Source organism: Phyllobates terribilis, unplaced genomic scaffold (genome assembly GCF_046119375.1).
Source record: "Phyllobates terribilis strain yellow unplaced genomic scaffold, ASM4611937v1 Scaffold_607__1_contigs__length_977875, whole genome shotgun sequence".
Lineage (NCBI taxonomy): Eukaryota > Metazoa > Chordata > Amphibia > Anura > Dendrobatidae > Phyllobates > Phyllobates terribilis.
In genome coordinates, this window is record NW_027363367.1 from 726926 (window position 1) to 743838 (window position 16913).

Sequence of the window (16913 nt, forward strand, 5' to 3'; positions counted from 1 at the left end):
GGGGTCTAAAAGTGTCACCAACCAGTAATGACTGTCACCCAACATTTTGACAACGCGAGGGTCACGGTTAAGGCAGAGTAACATAAAGTCAGCCATGCGTGCCAGACTGGTAACGGGCAAGACTTCCGTGTCCTCACCAAGATGACGACTGACCATGCTCTCCTCCTCCTCCTCCTCTCCCCTGTCCTCAGGCCACCCACGCTGAACTGACAGTATGACAGTTGTACAGGTACTACCGTCTACAGCGCATGATACAAGCTCCTGTTCTTCCTCCTCCTCCTCTCCCTCATTGTCCCCCAATGCACGTTGGGATGAGATGAGGCTGGGCTGTGTGTAATCGACCGCTACGGCTTCTTGATCCATTTCATCATACTCTGGCTGTAATGCCTCCTCTTTAATTCTCTGCAGAGAGCATTGCAAAAGACAGACAAGTGGAATGCTGACGCTAATGATGGCGTCATCGCCACTCACCATCTTGGTGGACTCCTCAAAGTTTGTCAAGATGGTACATACAGTACAGACCAAAAGTTTGGACACACCTTCTCATTTAAAGATTTTTCTGTATTTTCATGACTATGAAAATTGTACATTCACACTGAAGGCATCAAAACTATGAATTAACACATGTGGAATTATATACTTAACAAAAAAGTGTGAAACAACTGAAAATATGTCTTATATTCTAGGTTCTTCAAAGTAGCCACCTTTTGCTTTGATGACTGCTTTGCACACTCTTGAGAGACTGCCATAAAGACTGAGAGGAGGGGGCATCTTTGCATGCAGTATGGACAGGGGATTGCCATGCACACACAACAGGTGACACCCGCTGACACTGGTCATGGACCCTGGGGTTCGCCCCACAAAGTCGGGTGCTTTGCTGCCATGTGCCTGATCATGCTGGTGGTGGTCAGGCTGGTAGTTTTGTCACCCCTGCTGATGCTGGCATGGCAGGTGGTACAAATGGCCTTTTTGGGGATATCAGCAGAGTCTTTAAAAAAATTCCAGACTCTGGAAGACCTACAGGTTGTACTGGCAATGTCCCTCGTGTTGGTGTTAAGGGGAACTGTTGCCGGCCTTCTGTGTGCGGCCACCACACTGCTTTTTTCTGCCTGTTGGGGTACTCTGCCTCCCTCACCCTGTCTGCTGCTGGCCTCGCTCTGCATGTCCTCCTGCCACATTGGGTCAGTTACTAGATCATCCACCACCTCCTCCTCTTCCACTTGCGCACCACGATCCTCCTCCTCACTTCCTGGCAATTGTGTCTCGTCATCGTCAACCTCTTGTGACAAATTGCCAGCGTTGACTTCCTCTGGCCGTGGCTGTTCAAATATTTGGGCATCTCTACATGGGATCTCCTCTTCCACCACTTCAAGCGGAGCAGGCGAGGGGCACAAATCTGGAAATGGACCAGTGAACAGCTCTTCAGAGTGTCCAAGTGTGGGATCAGTTGCTGTCTGACGACATTCGGCATGGTGGGAGGGAGAAGCATCAGGGTGAGGAGGAGTATGCGGTCGAGACTCATGGCTACTAAGAGTTGACCGTGTGGAAGACAGACCGGAGGTGGTGGTGCCCAGGTAACTGGAAGTATTATCTGCTATCCAATTAATAACCTGTTCACACTGATCTGGTGTTGTTCTGTGCTTCCCTAGTAATTTGGTCAAGTAGTGGGAGCGAGAAGATATGGCTGTTGGTTGTGGCACATTTTCACCTTGGCCACGGCCCAGTCCTCTGCATGCACCATCACCAGAACGTCCACTTCCATGTCCCTTGCCACGCGCCTTGCCCATTGTAAAGTAAGTAAAATAGCTTACACTCGCACCATCAATGGAAAAAGGGTAATAAAGTAGATTAGAACCGTGGAAGAGGAAAACCACAGTTCTATTTCTCTGGCCTACACCCGACTCTTTTAAACAATCTGAACAATCAGGGAGAAACTATTACTGTTTTTCTTTACGGAAAAAATACCAAAAGGTGAATAATAGAGATTTTTTACCGTGGAATGGCAAAACCACAGTTATTGTTTACTGGGGTATACTAGAAAATTTTAAATAGAGATATTTGTGTCTGAACAATCAGGAGACAGTACTGTTTTTCTTTACAGCAAAAAATGCAAAAAAGCAGGATAATACAGAGATTTGACCCGTGGAACTGCAAAACCACACTTGTATTTCTCGGGCCTACACCAGACTATTTTCAACAGATATATTTGTGTCTGAACAATCAGGAGACACTACTACTGTTTTTCTTTGCGGCAAAAAATGCCAAAAGCAGGATAATAGAGATTTTTTACCGTGGAACAGCAAAACCACAGTTATAATTTACTGGTGTATATCAGACTATTTTCAACAGATATATTTGTGTCTGAACAATCAGGAGACACTATTAGTTTTTTTTTTTACGGTGACACATATTACTATAACTTGCACCCATAGTGCAAAAAAAAACAAAAACCCCAAAAAAACACAATAGGTTCAACCGTACTCAAATTGTTAACTAGGAGCAATCATTAGTGTGAATAATATAATATTTTGATTGGAGATAATCCAACCTCTGGTTCCACCACTGATCCTGAGAATGAAGGAATGGGGAACCTATCAGCTTTTTTTTTTCCTGCACAGCTGTGCTCCCAACCACCCACAGTGCAAAAAAAACCCCTAAAAAAACAATAGGTATAACCGTACTCAAATTGATAATTGGGAGCAACGATTAGTGTGAAGGATATAATATTGTGATAGGCGATGTTCCATCCACTGATTCTGAGAAAGAAGGAATGGGGAACCTATCAGCTTTTTTTCCTGCACAGCTGTGCTCCCACCCATTGCGCAAAAATACCCTAAAAAAATGCACGTACTCAAATTGTTAATTGGGAGCAATGATGAGTGTGAAGGGATATAATATCTTGATTGGCGATGGTCCGACCTGTGGTTCCGCCACCGATCCCAAGAATGAAGGAATTGAGAACCTGTAAGCTTTTTTTTCCTGCACAGCTGTGCTCCCAACCACCCACCCATAGTGCAAAAAATAAAAAAAACAATAGATCCAACTGTACTCAAATTGTTAAATTGGGAGCGTGAAAAAAATAATGCATCCACTTCTTTCTAAATTAGGCTGTCAGACCCCCAAGAATGACATCCTAGTAATCTGCCATGACTTATACCTCTTTAAATGTATGCAAAGGATAAACCTGGATATCCAGGTATACGTTCTATTGATTGATTTCTATAAGGGCCTATTTACACATGTAAATGTGTATCTGCTACGGACATGAATGATCGGCTGCAGCCCTTCCACGTGGCCAGTCAATGGATCCGCAAATCACAACAAGTAATTCAAGGAAATGGAAAAGTAAAAAAAAAATTTCTAGTAACATTGCATAGCGTACCGGTGATTGCGCTATTTAACTTGCCATCAGTGATTGACAGCATATAAATGGTTAAACAGCAGTGATTGACGCTCCGCTCTGGCCGCTGCTGTTACAGCAAGATGTCAGCTGTGTAGGATGGGGGCTCTGCTCCTGAGCCCACCCGAAACAGCAATCCAATGGACGGTTTCACACACCACATTATCCAGTGGTGTTTAATTTGCTTTTCTATTTAGGAAACAAAACCGTTTTAATAACGTTTTCCTTCTCTGGTATCTAGGAGCCATTTCAGCTATTTGTAAAGGGAATCTGTCAGCAGGTTTTTCTTGGCTATTCTGAGAGCAGCATGATGGGGTGAGCGCCACACTAGGAGTAGGACCACCGAGCCCAGAGCTATTGCAAGACGTGCAGACAATATATACCAGGTATGAATGAATCCAATACAACATTATTGTTACTTGGGAATGAACCTACTTGGATATAATACATCCCTTGATATGTATATACCAAAAGGTCATTATCTTGGGAATGCCTATATTGGCTTTTATTATTTAGGATTATATCCTTTTACTATGTGACCTAGGATATACTATCAGTATGCATTAGCACAATTGGAGCTACTACTATTTAGCCCTGGTGTCTCTGCAATTCAAATATTTACATTATACCTCCTCACTATTATATGGTATTACTATATATATGTGTGTGCGCTCTTTTCTTTGCCGCCATGTACCCAAATTATTATAATAAAGGTCTTTTGACACATTGACCCCTTGTCGGATGTACTATATATTGGTTGTTGTTGAGAGCAGCATGATGTAGAGACAAAGACCCTGATTCTAGGGACGTCTCACTTACAGGGCTGCTTGTTGTAGTTTTGATAAAAATCACACTTTTATTAGCAGAAGATTATCACTAGAGGACTAGTAAACCTGCAGCCAGGTAGTCCAACCACGCACCCCACCACTGATTGGCAGTTTATATACAGTGTACACAGAAAGCTGCCAATCAGTGGTGTGGGTGGGGTTATTATACAGAGCTCAGCATTCAGAGATCTGCATGAGAAAAAAAAACCTGCAATTTTATCAAAATAACCCCAAGCAGCCCAGTAAGTGATACATCGTTGGAATCAGGGCCTCGGATTATGCTGCTCTCAAATGGGGTAGCAAAAACCTGCTGACATATTCCATTTAAAGGGGCAGCTGCTACTAAATCCAGACATGGTGCAAAATGTAAATTCTGCTGCAGATTTACTGCTGTAGATTTTTAATTCCTAAAAATCCCTGTAGATTCAGAGGATCTCAACCTTTTCGATGCAAATTATTTTCAAGACTTATTCACAGATATTATGAAATATTACAGTAGAAATAAAAAAAAAAAAGCACAATACCTAAACCCCCTCCTTGGGAAAAATATACGGCAAGTATAAGAAAGACAAAAATTTATTCTGGAGTCATATTGAAGTCTAAATAGAATTGTAACCATACAATGTAAACAGCAGTGAATGTAAGTAGGATCCACTGGATCTATATAAGAGGAACGTTTTCCAAAGCTGATCTTCTGAGCCCACCGCTATGCTGGCTGCACCGGCATTGTGATAGTCAGCAAATGATAAGACGCAGAGCAGTGCGAGGCTTGTGACTCGCTATACACAAAATATACGACATGTTTGATGAATGGCATAAAGGAAAGCGGATGCATTCAGATGTCTCTGGGCAACTATATGTTGTGATAGATAAGTTCCTGTCAGGGTGAGGGGCAGCATCCTATCTGCTCACTCATCATGACAGGTTTACAACATGTTGACTCATGGACGTGATCAGTCAGTCAATCAATGACATAGATGAACGTTCTTGATTCCGACAGGTAGGTCAGAGATGTCCGTCTCAAACAGTTTACCTTCACCCATCTAGGATGGATGGCTGCTGACATCGTTGGCCATTATGTCCATACGCAATTATTATCCCCTAATTGTGATGTACAGTACAAATTTATATTGTGGTACCGTGTTAGCCAGAAAATTTGATGGAAATACTTTTATGCCCAAAAATGGCAAAAGTATTCTCGGAGTGATACCTTTATTGGCTAACCAGAAAAAAATAAATATATGCAAACTTACAGAGCACACAGGCTCCTTCTTCAGGCGGGATTGCAAATGTTATGAATTCATGTGTAATATTGCCTGAAGAAGGAGCCTCTGTGCTCTGAAAGCTTGCATATATATTTTTTTTCTGGTTAGCCAATAAAGGTATCACTCCGAGAATACTTTTGCCATTTTTGGGCATAAAAGTATTCACATAGAATTATCCACTAATTAAAAGAATTTATTTTTGCTAAATAAATGTATACATTTTTTTAAATTTTATTTTATACATTTTCTCAGAGAACCTCTTTAAGAAGGAGATTTCAGAATGGGCTATAAGACATGTCCAGCTTTGCTTAATTGTCTCACCTTACTGTCCTTGTTGAACTGAGCTCCACTTTGTTCTTGGATGATATTGTAAGGAATGAAGACGTCTAGATGATACAAATCGGGACGTCTGACTATTCTGTCTTCACCCAAGTCCAACACAAGAGATCTAGCAGAAGACTGTAAAGAGAAGACCAGAGTGGTAACAACGCTTATGTCGCTGAATGCTTCTGTACGGGAAAGAAAGTTGTAACCAACAAGTGCACAAAAATCTAAACTTTTATCTTGATACGTGGCCAACTAGAAGTTACTGTGTAGCTCCAGACGTCTCATACATTAAATCTGACACGTGGAGGAACTGCTCACAGAAAATGCTGAAAAATATTGTTTAGGATTCACACTGCATTAAAAGGGGTTGTCCACCACTTTAATACTAATGGAATATCCTTAGGATAGGTCATCAATATTAAATTGCCAGGCAACCCCTTTAAGTGAGGCATAATGAATGGTACCAGAATTTCACATAATGTAGCCTTCATTAGGCAGAAGGCCCACTCGGTTACATGAAGAAATCTGGGGTCCCCAAAAGCAAACCCAGTAATCACCAGATTCCCGTGTGGTGACTACTTCATCTGCTTTTTGGGAAGACCAGAACTGACCCCTATATTTAACCAAGTGGGTCCCCTTAAGCTACATTATCCTGTCTGATGAAGGCTACATTAGCTGAAACATTCTTCATCTTCATTGTGCCTCATTTAACGCAATGTGAATCATGGACATGAGAAAAATCAAATTAAAAAATAAATACATTTAAAGCATTTTCTGTGCGATTCCTCCAAATGTCGCATTAATATAGAAAAAATAAAGAGCGGCGTGTTCTACACTATTGCAACAAGCCTCTTTCATCAGTTCTATCATCATTATAACATCATTTATATGCACCAGCACCATGGAATCAATGGCACTATATAATTAAATAATAATAATAATATATACATCTTCCCACCAGCTTGTTTTCCCTCTATCTCCTCTCTGGATCTATGAAGCCAGAACTGTCAAAGAAGAGGTGATGGTGGAGATGGAGGGGAAACAAGCAGGGGGGAAGGCTTATATAAATGACTGGTCCCGCCGTGAAGCACTGGGCGTCTGTGCTTGGTTTGAACAGTCGTTCTCTGCTGACAGAGTCGTTTACAGAGATCTTCTTTCCCATTCCAACAGCTTTCAAACACCCCACCATGGTATGAAAAAAAAATTATATCATCATCATCCAGCAAATGTGTCACAGCTGCCAGCAATTGGCTACGGTGGACACATCAAAGCTGTGATGATAAAAGTTGGCAGAGGAGGACCGGTAGCACGAGGTTGGCACAGACTTTTAATAAGGGAAGACTATTGGAAATCACATGAAATGCAAAAAGGTCACAGTCCTAAACCACATCTGAGGGTCTCACCACTTTAGGTAAAGAGACTTCAGCCACCAGAAAACTTGGGTGTCCTACAGGAGGTTCCGCCACAATCATGTAATCTGGTTTCACGGGTGAACTGATAAGAAAAGGAAGGAAGCAGTATATTGCAAGGGTACACCATCAATTTATGATCTGTTGGGGTCAATCTCTAATATAATAAAGGGGCACTGATGCTGGTAATGAGGAACAGCCCCTTTCACAGTCATTCCCTGCACATTGGCATCATGGCCTCCACTGTGCAGCGGAACGACCGCATAGATCCAGCAAAGTGAATGGGCTTAGCTGCATTTCTCCTGCACAGTGAATATCCGGGTAGCTGCCCCACACCAGCATATTCTTTAAAAAGGGCAGCGGGGTTACTTCCAGGCTGCAGCCCCCTTATTCTTGGAGTCCAAGAAGTTGGATATCTTATATCTTTTGTAAGATGGGATTCTAAAAAAAGTAAATGCATGCATTAAAGCTCAAAGTAACCCAAACCTTTCAACTTCTGAGATGAGGGACTTGCTTGGAGTTAGCTGGGAGGGTCTGTAGGAAAAAAATAAAGAACATAAAGGCATAATAGTTAAAACAACAAAAAAAAAACAATGTCCACATTGTTCTTACACCATAACAAGCCATTCTGCAACTTCCCCCATCTGTTGGGTATAACCCATCACCACGAGGAGTGGCGCTGCCCCATCTGTTGGGTATAACCCATCACCACGAGGAGTGGCGCTCACCCATCTGTTGGGTATAATCTATCACCTCAAGGAGTGTTGCTCCCCCATCTGTTGGGTGTAACCCATCACCACGAGGAGTGGAGCTCCTCCATCTGTTGGGTGTAACCCATCACCACGAGGAGTGGCGCTCCCCCATCTGTTGGGTATAACCCATCACCACGAGGAGTGGAGCTCCCCCATCTGTTGGGTGTAACCCATCACCACGAGGAGTGGAGCTCCCCCATCTGTTGGGTGTAACCCATCACCACGAGGAGTGGCGCTCCCCCATCTGTTGGGTGTAACCCATCACCACGAGGAGTGGCGCTGCCCCATCTGTTGGGTATAACCTATCACCAGGAGGAGTGGCGCTCGTCATACTTTGTGTCCCTAGGGGAAATGTGGTATTATAAGACATCCAATCAATTGAATGGCCGACCATGTACTGCATGGATGAGCGAGGAACATCAGAGAAGAAGCCGCCGATGCTCAACAGCAGCCTACTCTGTCGTCTTTTACAGACTGTATGCCATAGACTTGTACCTTAGAGTTGGGACTTACCCCATTATGTCCATTTCCTGAATCATCGGTTTTGATTTGGTTCTGATATTCTGTTCAAAAATGGATCCCAGGAACTTCCGATTTTTCAGCATTTTCCATTCTGAAGGGAAACCATAGATGATTAACAGGGTCGGACTGGAACTGAAACTCAGCTCTGGCATGTGAGAGCACGCAGGCCCGTCCGACGCGCGTTGAATGTGAAATATTTTCATGAATGATTTGGGTATATGTCACAATAAAAATTGCTGCAAACTGCACTTTATCATCGATAGACAAAAAATGATATCATGTAAAATATAAACTTCCCTCCAGGAAAATGTTAATTTCTTTCAACTGGCGGGACGGACATATTTGTAATATAGAGCTCCATATTCCCAAAAACGCTATGTTTGATAGTACCAGGAAAAGCAGGAAAAGTGAATCCTTGCTGACTTAAAGCAGTTTCATGTCTATTCCTTCAGTAGTTTTGCAGCGTTTCTAAAGAACGGGAAAAAAAAAATCTCAAAAACGCAATATCAAGGGGATTTTCCTGCCGAGCGACACGTTTTTTGTGCAGAAATGTTCTTCCCTTGACAGTGTCCGATCGGACGGTTCGACGACGATTGGTAAATACAGGGTTAAGAGCCAGAATACCAGGTAAAAAGCCATTTTTGAAAGCCTCACAGCGTCAGAAACGTCTGCAGGGGCCAAAGAACATTGTAAATGGACCATTGAACAATGGAGAAATGTTATATGGAGCGATGAGACACGCATATCCATCTTTGGCAGCGACGGTGTCCGCTACGTTCGACGATGACCTGGAGAGGACTGGTTGCCAGAGGGTACAGTACCCACCATGAAGCCTCCTCTGAGTGTTATGGTAGGGGGCTGCGTGTCCAGAGATGCAGGTGGTCGGCTGCAGGTAATTGAAGAAACAGTTAATGCTGAAAAGTACATCAAGGAAGTCCTTCAGCTTAAACTCATTCCTTCGGCACGTGATGTATTTAGTGAAGGGACACCGTTTATTTTTCAGCAAGATGGAGCCCCATGCCATACAGCTAAAAAATGTCTCTCTTGGTTCAAGGACAAAAATGTCCAGCTATTGAATTGGCCAGGAAACAGCCCAGATCTCAATCCTATTGAGAATCTCTGGGCTCGGCTCAAAAGAGCGGTGTCAAAACAGCGGGCTTCACACAAGCAGGAACTCATTGCAGCCATCATCAAATCATGGCTTCATATCATCACACCATCTGATTTACACAAACTGGTAGATAGCGTGCCAAGTAGATGCCAGGCAGTCATCAAGGCCGAGGGCTATCCAACTGAGTATTAACATTTAGTGTTAGATATGAAAATAGGACAAATCAATGGCTTTTCTCCCACAGTCATCTGAGTGACAATAGTGTCCAATTTGTTGACAAATGAACAAATTTCCTGCTAATATTGTGTTTCTATATGAGATTTTATTTCAACTTAAAAACTTTACTGTGAAATCAAAAACATTCATGAAATTTGTATTGGTATTGGCAAAATGCTAAAAATTCATAAATCTTGGGGGTGTTGCCTCAATTTTGGCCACTAGTGTATAGAGTTCCTCAGTATATTTATATGTTGTCCCCCGTCACCTTTTTCATCTCTCCTTACAAGTATGCCTTGTATCTTAACTAAAACATGGTAGTAAGTAGCATATGAAACCCTTTTATAATGGGCAGTGTAGAATCGCTGCATATTTCAGGGTTATGCGCTCCTGAGGACTCATTAGTGCTGCGCTCCTCAGGCGAAACCTGGTTGTGACCTCGTATAATATGGGGCTAGCCGGTCTCACCTACCAGTTTGGGTCACAAACCCTTTTTCGTTTGCTTTGATGTTTTACTCATTGTTTATTACGTTTACACCCCAAATCTCTCCTAATCCTGGAGATCAAACCTATAAAAGCAATTTATGAATGATCGTAACACCTCTATGAAGGGTAATTATCATCTCCTTCATAAATATACATTTATATGTATAAATACATATGTGGTCAATGCATAGTACTGGCACATGACTTATCACTTTCCAGGACCTTACAAAGCACCAGGAACATTCATAAGAAGTGGAGGTGAAGCGATTCTGGCAACTTAATAGGAAAGGATTCTTTACAGTTAGAGCAGTCAGACTGTGGAATGCCAACCACAAGATATAGTAATGGCAGATAGCATAACAGCATTTATAGAAGGGCTGGATACTTTTTTAACAAAACATGACATTGTGGGTTATAAATAATCTAGTAATAGAAAATGTATAACTTTGGAGATAGACCAAGGACATTAAAGTTAAAACTTTTTCAACCTATGTAACTATGCAAGTATGCAGAATGCACATTAGGAAAATGCTTGAAATGCAATTCCCTATAATATTATTTTACAAGTAATTTCCTCTTAATTTTCTGCTTTGTAAAGTGCTAGTTATAAGCCCAATCTATGGATCTAAAAAGTGCAAAACACTCCTGAAACACTTGTACGTATGTTCTATAATCTTTATTTCTTATGGTGCCTAAGGGAAGCCGTAATGATAAGACTCCTGCTTGGTAACAAGTGCAGTTATTTGCCTCCATAATGAAAGTGAATTATCAATGATGAAAGGGTTAATACTTGGACCCTGCATCAGTAATAGCCCTTGTAGTAACCATGACAACTATTGTGAGGGCATAAACAAGTGTCATAAAGAAGATTCCATAAAAGAATGCCGCGCTGCCATGATCAGCGCCATTACTAATGATGCGCCTGAGGACCTTGAGCTTGACCACCCCACGTAATGTGCCAATGTTGGTGTAATTTGGAGGTTCTAGCAGGGAAAGGGGTTGTCTTCTTAGACACCCCGGGGGGAAGGGAAGGTAACAGAGGGGGGGTCCCCAAAACAGGATCCCCTTCTGTTACTATGTACAAAGAGCTGCTCTTCTTTGGGAGTTCATGGATGGATCCTTGACTTTAATGGGTGATAAATTGGGAGGGGGAGGGGATACTCATCCTATTAGGGGTTATCCATAATGAGCAACCCCTGTAACCAAGTACCCAACATCTTGAGAGACGGAGCTGGATCTGTAAGGGAGAAGTGGTAGATCCACCTGGGAAATCAGATCAACTAAATTCGTTCCAGCAATAAATGTGGTGACAGATAGCGCAGCCAGATCTCTCCCACATCCAGTTTATCACATTAATAGTCTATATTTGTTATGTCGCTCTCTGTAAATATGTAGAAATTCTAAAACTCCGTCATATATCGGCACTAACTCTCTAAGCCCAAGGGAAGGGCAGCCCTCCAGCCATGGTTCCCTAGAGGTTTCCTCCACAGGGGGTTTTCCTCTCCTGAGCGCTGGAGGGTGACTCTTCGTGAGTCGAGGGTTGTGCCATTTTCGGTGTCATGTAAATTTAAATAAAGTTGAGAACGTTTGACACCTAATTGCAATGATTTGTGTATTTATTTTGTATGTGTCTGATTCATTTTGTTTGGGAGTCGGGGTCCATCACACATCACTGAGTCATACGTCTGGACATCTGCCGCCAGAAATTTTGCTCCAGGGGTTGCCCCTGCTCTGGGGAGTTTGATGGAGCAGAGAAGACAAGAATTACAGAACTCATCCTCAGAATAAGGACTTCTATTACAGTACTACAAGCAGCTTCCTCGCCTCATTCACACAGTGAGTATTTTGGGCACTAATTTACATCAGTATTTGTAAGCTGAAAACCAGAGGGGAACAAACACAGTGAAAAATAGTAACTGAAACACTTTCACCTCTTCTGTTTTGGATCCACTCCTGGCGTCTGCTAACAAATACTGATGCAAAATATCGCCATGGAAGTGCCCTAAATTCTTACTGACTGATTTGACTGTTTGAGTAGCAGTCAAGCAACAGAGGTTGCAAGCGTTAAAGGAGTTTTCTGGTATCAAAAACCCCTGTCCCCCTTGCCATTTTTCTCTATCCTGAACCTGTGCTTCCTGCCCTGATCTCAGACTGTCTGACCTAGTCCTTGTCTTCGCTCTCCTGAGTCTGGTACCCTGGTACCTCCGGAATGCTGCTGCAGTCCCGGGAACTGCACTGAAGTGGTACCTGGTGTCTACCGGCGGCCCAGTCTATCCTCACCACCAGAGGTTCTAGTGGAGACCCAGTAGACACCTAGTCACAACCCTCCCGTGGGGCAGTGGGTCCATATCCACCAGGGTTACACCCACATAGCAAATGTGGTACCAATATTCAAGAAGGGGATAACATCTGAGCCTGGAATTTATAGGTCGGTAAGTTTAACTTGTACTGTGGGCAACAACTTTGAGGGTTTTCTAAGAGATACTAACCTGGAGCACCTCAATAACAATAACCTAAACATATGATTATGAGGGATCTGTCCTGCAAACTAATCTGAAAAGATTCTATGGGAGGTAAGTTCAGGTTGGACCAGGGTAACTTAGTGGATGTTGTCTATCTGGACTTTTCAAAGGCATTTGATACGGTGCCATACAACAGGTTGGTACATAAAAATGTTCAATATATTATATGGTAAACTTGCTCCACGAAAGAACAAGTCCTTGTGTGGTCGATGGAAAAATCAAGGAAAAGATCAGTGATGCGGTCGTTACCTCTTGACAGCTCCATTTCGTACTTGTTCTCTAGTCCCTCCATGGCCACGGTGATAAAAAATTCCCTGAAAAGCTCATTATTCTAATAAAAAAAATACAAAGTAAGGAGCTGACACAAAGGAGAGCAGACAGCTCGTATGTCGGAATAAGCAATTGCAGTTACTGTAATTTTCTCAAAGAAGGTGCCATTAATCACTATGTCGTACGCCGAGCAGCCGCCTCTACCTGTAGGACAAAGTGCACCAGGACTTAGATACTTTGCGGTGCCGACTCAATCCATTGACCTTAGTAGGGCTGCTATGAATAAGTGGTATAAGTTCTTAAAGGGGAATCCAAGTAGTGGACAATCCCTCTAAGTCCCAAATCTAAACCAAAAAAGTTCAAAAGTCAACAACAAGATGTCAAACTTTATTCCGCAGACTGGAAGTGGACCTACCAGAACCTGTGGAGATGGCACCTTTGACCATTGAGGATTAGTAAGTTGTAATACTTGCTATTTTAACCCCTTTAAGGATATCTCTGGACTATCCCTTTAAAAAGAGAAGCGCTGTATTAAAAAAAAACGTACTATTATCAACTTCAACGTGGGGCTCTCCAAGGCTCATGGGGACTCGATAGCCGGAGGGATCATCAGATTCCAGGATGCTGACTAACTCCTGCTCCGTCAGGTCCGGGGCCGCTGGGATCTGGTTCGACTTGCAGATGTTAATAAAGATTTTGGTATTTTTGGATGTGCGAGTTTTAATGCAGAAACCTAACACAGAAATAAAAACAAAAAGTGAACAAAAACACAATAAAATCGGCAAAAGCCAAGCAGCATTTACATGTAATCAACTGCATAAGAAATTATGTGACCCCCCACGTTGGTTGCATCATGTGACCGTTGCAGTCAATAAGACCCCACTGCCCCACTGTGGTATCTGTCACATAATATGCACAAAGTAATCTGGATAATAATCAGAGGACGCCCATCTCACCCGGCTGGGGTCTGATCTCTCTGCTTTCTGGTAAGTTCGGTATTCTGCTCTCCATCTCCTGTTTGGCCTGAAATGAGGCAACAAGTGTGAATCAGTGAGTAACATGAACAGGATGGTTCTGCAAACTGATTTTTCCTGCACCAAAATAGTACAACTGTGAGGGGTCTAAAGCCAACAATACACATTAGGTAAATGCTGGAGACTGCCGCGCCCCCGGCGGCTGACGGAGGAGACATTCACCCGGTGATTGCTGGCCTCTCCAATTCATCTTCGTACCTTCATCAGCATCTGTTCATACAGCGCTTCCTCCATGTTTGTGTTCATTTCTGCAGACAGCAGCGACTTGTCAGAGGCCATTTTTTCGGTCAAAGACAGAAGCTCAGAGATCTTGTTTTATAAGAGAAAACCTGAAAAATGAAAATATGTATTAATCTTCTCCACAGACAACGACAAGGGGAGAGTGCGGGAGCCCGACGGCCCACGACATGAGGGGGTGCGGGAGCCTGACAGCCCTCGACACGAGGGGGTGCGGGAGCCTGACAGCCCTCGACACGAGGGGGTGCGGGAGCCTGACAGCCCTCGACACGAGGGGGTGCGGGAGCCTGACAGCCCACGACACGAGGGGGTGCGGGAGCCTGACAGCCCACGACACGAGGGGGTGCGGGAGCCTGACAGCCCATGACACGACGGGGGGCGGGAGCCTGACAGCCCTCGACGCGAGGGGGTGCGGGAGCCTGGCAGCCCACGACACGAGGGGGTGCAGGAGCCTGGCAGCCCACGACACGAGGGGGTGCGGGAGCCTGGCAGCCCACGACACGAGGGGGTGCGGGAGCCTGACAGCCCACGACACGAGGGGGTGCGGGAGCCTGACAGCCCACGACACGAGGGGGTGCGGGAGCCTGACAGCCCTCGACACGAGGGGGTGCGGGAGCCTGACAGCCCACGACACGAGGGGGTGCGGGAGCCTGACAGCCCACGACACGAGGGGGTGCGGGAGCCTGGCAGCCCACGACACGAGGGGGTGCGGGAGCCTGGCAGCCCACGACACGAGGGGGTGCGGGAGCCTGGCAGCCCACGACACGAGGGGGTGCGGGAGCCTGGCAGCCCACGACACGAGGGGGTGCGGGAGCCTGACAGCCCACAGCACGAGGGGATGCGGGAGCCTGGCAGCCCACGACACGAGTGGGTGCGGGAGCCTGACAGCCCACGACACGAGGGGGTGCGGGAGCCTGACAGCCCACGACACGAGGGGGTGCGAGACCCTGACAATATTGGGAGTGGGATTCTGCACACCTACAGCTAGCTACTTATTGTCCTGAATGTAGTAATCACCTTGGCACATTCCCATCTTCATACCTGTAGTACAGACACCAAACACCACTACTCTGACTGCAATCACCCAGCTACAGCGTCACCACGCCTCAGCAACAGGGGAGCGTCTAGATTGGAGTTGATTTCTTGAGGGGGAGGAGTGATTTCATGGAATCATGATGTCACCGGAAGGGGCGGGGCCTTCTCAGTCCAGTGGACACTATTCCACCTGCTGCTGCAGCAGTGCGCACATTGTGCCGGGACAGGAGGATGGTGATGAGGAGCTCGTGTTCTGCGTTGTGCTGTGAGGACTGAGGCGGGGAGAACACAATATTAATTATAATAATTTTTTTTAGGCTGTGTGCCCACTATGCGTTTTTTAAGCGTTTCCGCGGTGGCAATTCCGCTGCAGAAACGCTTAAAAACGCTTGATAGAAGGTCGGCCATGTTCCCCAATGATAATCCGCATGTGCTGTGCACATGCTGTGTAAATTTCCGCTGCGAATTATCATTGCGGAAAAATCCGCTGCACTACCAATTATTTTGCGGAAGCACGGCGCTTTCGCCGCTATTGACTTGCATTAGAACACATGGAATCCGCATCACTGCATCTGTACATGCAGAATCCATGCGCTTCAATGTGCGGATGGTGCCCGGGTTTGGAGAAGAGGAGACTGTCCTCCGGACCCGGGTACCATAGAACCTGTAAAAAAAGAATAAAATAAAAAATAAATATTATACTTACCTTCTGATGGCCCCCGGTGTCTTTATCCGATGCGTCCTGGCTTGCCAGCAGCTCGCGATGGTCTGAAAAGGACCTGCCGTGACGTCATTTAGTCATGTGACGGGTCACGCGACCGCTGACGTCGGCAGGCCATCAGAAGGTAATTATATATTTATTTTTTACCATTCTTTTATGGTCACACTATATAAATCCATGCCGGTTGCATGTATTTATATAGTGTGACCAAGTTGTCAAGCACTTTTCAAGTGATGCTAAAATCGCTTGGAAAGCGCTTGTCAACCCGCATGCGGAAATGCAAGTGAAGAACGCTTCACATCAGCAAGTCCCTGGCAGGAAAAACGCATGTACAATCCGCATGTACAATCCGCAGGTACAATCCACATGCGTTTTTTCTGCCAGGGAGATGCGGAAACGCTCAAAAAAAATCCGGAGCATTTCTGCATCGTGGGCACATAGCCTTACATTAATTGTATGACTCAATATTGAGCACACGTAACCATCTATACACAGCTGGAGGCCGCACGTAGCCATCTATACACAGCAGGAGGCCGCACGTAGCCATCTATACACAGCGGGAGGCCGCACGTAGCCATCTATACACAGCGGGAGGCCGCACGTAGCCATCTATACACAGCGGGAGGCCGCACTAAGCCATCTATACACAGCGAGAGGCCGCACGTAGCCATCTATACACAGCGGGAGGCCGCACGTAGCCATCTATACACAGCGGGAGGCCGCACGTAGCCATCTATACACAGCGGGAGGCCGCACGGCGCCATCTATACACAGCGGGA